Below are 4757 nucleotides of genomic sequence, written 5' to 3' on the forward strand. Positions count from 1 at the left end.
TCACTAGTTGCTTCTTAAATCTCCCTGGAAATGGGAGCTTGGGTTGGTATGGAGGTGGTGGCACATACTTCTTCTCTGGTTCTGGTTCCTTTGCTACCTCTTTACCCTTTTCTGACCTTGGTTTCTCAGCAACTTGATCATCCTTTAAGGCTGCCTCCCCCTCAGGTTGATCATTGTCCTCAATGATCACATTGTTGTTCTCAATACCAGGTAACTCCTTGCCACTCCTCAGTGTAATGGCCTTGGCATATTCCTTGGGGTTGGGTTCTGGTTTTCCAGGTAGGTGACCTTGGTTCCTTGAGCTTGATGCCTGGTTTTGCTTCAGTTCCTTGATTTCCTGCTGCATAGTCTGTTGACCCTGAAGTAGTTGTTGCAGAATACCAACCATATCTGTACCCATCTGTGGCTGCTGTTGAACCATTGGTGGCTGAAACTGTTGTTGAACCGGCGCCTGCTGTTGGAACTGTGGTGGACCAAACCCTGGTGGTGCCTTTGGCTGCTGTGAAGTGTAACCAGTGCCCTGAAATGGTTACTGTTGCTGACCAAAACTCTGATTCTGACCAAATTGATTCTTGGGTTGGAATGACCCTTGAAAGTTGTGCTTGGGAACAAAGTTCTTTGGAGCTTGAGAATTGGGATAGACCTGGTCTTGTGGGTTAGCTACATTGGTGTTCCTGTAAGAGAGGTTTGGATTGGCATTACCATACTGATATCTTTGGAACCTCTGATTCCCAATGTAGTTGAGCTCCTCTTGGGTAAGACCTTCTTCACTTATGTTCTCAAAAATTTGAGAAGGTTCCTCATACTCTCCAACAAAATGCATTGGCTTCTGAGTGGTGAATTTCAGCTTGTCCAATTCACTCCTCAACTCCTTAACTTCTCTGGTGAGCCTCTGTTCTGAGCTTGAACCTTCAGACCTATTTGATCTGTCATAGTCTTCACCATAAGTATCATTGCTCAATGCTAAGTTCTCCACTAGCTCTAAAGCAGCATGAATCTCTTTACCCAGAAAGTTCCCATTGGAAGCAGTATCCAGCTGGTTTCTAATCTTGGGAAGAGCTCCCCTATACAGTGTGCTGAGAAGAGAAGCCTCACTAAACCCATGGTGTGGGCATTGGTTTGTGTAGCTCCTGAATCTCTCATATGCTTCACCAAAACTTTCATTGCTTTGCTGAGTGAAGCTAGAGATTTGGTTCCTTAGTTTTGCAGTTCTTGAGGTAGAGAAGAACTTAGATAAGAAGGCTTGCTTGCATTGCTCCCAGGTTTGAATGGAGCCTCTTGGAATATTCTTCTCCCATTGATGAGCTTTATCACCAAGACTGAATGGGAATAGTCTTAGCTTAAAGCTGTCTTCTGAAACTCCATTTATCTTGGTCAGATCACACACCTTATCAAACTGGTCCAAGTGTTCCAAGGGATCTTCCATTGCTAACCCATGGAACTTTGAGTTCTGGACCATATTCAGCAATGATGCTTTCACTTCAAAGTTGTTGTTCTGCACAGGTGGTGCCTGAATACCAGCTCCATACTGATGAGCATTGGCCCTGTCATTTTCGCCAACATAGATTTGGGGTTGCTCATATCTTCTTTGTTGTGGTTGGAAAGGGTGGGGTTGGTGGTGCACCTGGTGTCTTTGTTGAACATTGGCCTGATGCCTCTGTTGATGAGCCTGAGCTTGTCCCTGGTGGACATAGGCTTGTTGGTGGTGCACCTGTTCCTGCTGAACATTGCCCTGGTGAAACCCCTGACCAACTCCAATACCAGCTCCCTGACCTTGAGCCTGTTGCTCCTGAACTGGTTGTTCCATATCTACCACGTGATCTCCTTGTTCTGCCATCTCAGTCTGATCAATGTGTCTACCACGTCTGTCTCTTCTCCTCCTTGGTACCAAAAGGTTGATGTTGTCGTTTAGAGGAAAAGGAGGACCACAGCTTCTTGATCTAGACCTGGTGTTCATACACCTGAAATCACAAACAGAACTTGAAAGGAATCAGTAAAAACAAGAAAGTAAGCACTTGATCTCAAGAACAGATCAGAGCTTAATGCTAATCAAACCACAATTTGGCAACGGCGCCAATTGATAGACAAGACTTTTTAGGGTCTCAGGGCTATCAATCCCCTTGTCAATGTAGCACAAAGAGGTTTATCAATCCAGATGTGGTGTTAGACACTAAGCTATATGATCAAGTTCTTAATTCAAGCAAACAAGAGTGGGTTTTGATTAATCTAGAGAAAACTATAAACATAAACAGGATTAAAGACTAATGACAATGACAAATGATATGATGTGAATATGATATGATGGAGGCATGAGATTCTAGACATGATAGTTGGTCAGGGTGCTTTGGTGTTAAACTAGAGATGCTGAAGACAATGATGAGACATGATTCAAGTGATTAAGAACTCTAATCTAGGTTAATCCTCTCATGAAGGTATTAACCCCTATACTAATCCATTTTCAAACCAAATTCCCATTTATGAAACATGAATCAATATGCATTAACAAACAGCTCTTAATGATCATTCAAGCAAATAACAATACATCATCATGCAGAAAAATGTTTAAACCTCTAATACAACTCTTTCAGGAATTTCATCAAACACTTTTGGTGCATGAAATTCCCAGAATCTAGATCTCAAGTGATTATCAAGGATCTAGCATAGAGAACAGTTGTTTAGAGAAATGAATCAATGAATCTAGCCCTAAGCACTCCTAATCTAACACTTTAGCACCCTAACCTACATATCTAGAACCTCATTAAGGTGACTACTCACTAGTCATACTAATCTCTCTTAAACCTTTGCAAGTTGAGAAGATTAGCATGATTAATGATGAGAAATGGAGATGGAGATGATAGATTCAAAAGAAAACAGCTTTAAACACCCAGATCTCCTTAAACTCTCTTGATTAAACACTCAAATATAGATATTTCTCTTCTTAATGGAGTCTTTTTCACCAAAGAGGCAAGAGACAAAGGGAATAAAACTTAGTTCTCCCCCAAAAAAAACCTAAAAAGTATTTATACTTCCTTAAAAACGAACCGGGTCAGCCCGGAACAAACCGGGTCCTGACCCGGCTTTAATGGATAAAGTGAGAATTACTGCGGGTCAGTCCAGTATGTCCCAAGTCGCACACCTAAGTCGCAGTAGATGAAGACTTGTCTTGTGAAGCCTGAATCGCCTTGTCTTAGCCGCACGCCTAAGTAGGAGTGTTTTGCGAGTGTTGCTGCGGCTTGGTCTCCTTCCTCTCCAACTCGCAGGGCTAAGGCGGTTTCTGGGGAATGTACAAACTGTGCGGGTTGGTCTCTATTGCAACTAGGTCGCAGGCTCAAGTCGGAGTGATTTGCGAGTGATCGTGCGGCATAGTTCCAGGCGCGGCTAACTCGCATGCCTAAGTCGCACGATTGTGGACTTAGCATTTCTCTTGCTCTTGAGCTTCAGACCTCTTCCAGTGATAGTTTACCCGCACATATCAACTCGCAGCATCAGCATTCAGGCGTTCATCTTCAGGCCTGCGGGCTAACCAAGTCGCAAGACCCTCTCGCAGCATCCAGAGCAGCTTAGACCACTTCGCATTCCGGAGAGTGTAACTCCTATGAGGCTTGTCCGAATTGAATGATTTCAGTTGCAGAAGACAGAGGACTCATTTATCTCCAACTTTGGTGAAGGAAGCTTCGGTGCTTGGGAAGTGTAAGGCTTCCTGGAGGGCACATCTTTGCAGTGCATGTACACGACCAGAGAGAGGCGTTTAGACATGTGTCCATTCCGGAGACCGTATCTTTCTGCTCATAGATCTGAATTGAATGATCTTGGACGTTCTGGAAAGAAGACTCAAATGTCTCTGGTTCTCATGAAGGACCCAGAAACTAAATCGGCCTGGACGTGCACCGTCCTTCGCATCCTTTAGGACTGATCTGCTCGGTCCGGAATACCTGCGAGACTGGGGTTCCTTCCGACAAGCTTATCTCTCTGCTCACGCGTCCGAATTCCACGATTCTACTTGCTACGAGACCGTGATGCAATTCTCTCCAACTTCTATGAAGCACCCGCCGTCTGAATCGGACCGGAAGGCTCCCCGGACAGGCGATTTCTGAGACACGTTCATACCCGGAGATTTTGGCCGATACACTTCACTCGCGGTACGTGTTTTGGTCGACAAAGTTCACCCGCGGTACGTGAAAATGGTCGACAAAACCTTCCTGGCCAGCGAGAATGGCCGATAACCTCCATAAACCCAAGTTTTCCACTTTTTCAAGCTTTGCTCACCATTCCACCTCCTGGATTCGTCTTTTCAGCTCCATATTCACCTGATAGACACTCAAAACATGCAAAGACTCATTGGGACCTAATGCATTCTCCTAAGTCCTAAAACAAACCCTAAGGACCTAAAATGCATGAAATAAAACATGATTTGGAATGATTTATGCAACCTAAATGATGCAAATTATGAACATATCATAAGTATACTAGATCTTCGGCCACTTCAAGAAGTTCATGTGAATGATGAGGATAGTGGTACCTGAAAACCATCTTTAGAAGTTTTTTGCCTCTGTTAGGGTGACCCAGGCACATTTGCAAAATGGCACAGCTGTAAGTGGCATAGACGTCAGATGGAACGATTTTGTTTAACATCCTGATGGCGGTATATATCTTCTCCTCTTTTGCCACGAACCTTATAGCTTCAAGCAATATGGCGCGTGGATTTCTCGCAGCTAAGCAGCGCATGAAAAAATGCCGATATACTCCTCCAAAGGCTA

The 4757-nt window shown here is 44.1% G+C and overlaps 1 non-coding gene across 1 annotated transcript; it reads left to right on the forward strand.

The window, feature by feature from the left end:
• The first annotated feature begins 1097 nt into the window (after positions 1 to 1097).
• Positions 1098 to 1204, forward strand: LOC112085552. The gene has a single exon (XR_002898855.1). It is a non-coding gene; the product is annotated as a small nucleolar RNA R71 (small nucleolar RNA).
• Positions 1205 to 4757: the final 3553 nt, after the last annotated feature.

This window comes from Eutrema salsugineum, unplaced genomic scaffold (genome assembly GCF_000478725.1).
Source record: "Eutrema salsugineum unplaced genomic scaffold, Eutsalg1_0 scaffold_3, whole genome shotgun sequence".
Taxonomy (NCBI): Eukaryota; Viridiplantae; Streptophyta; class Magnoliopsida; order Brassicales; family Brassicaceae; genus Eutrema; species Eutrema salsugineum.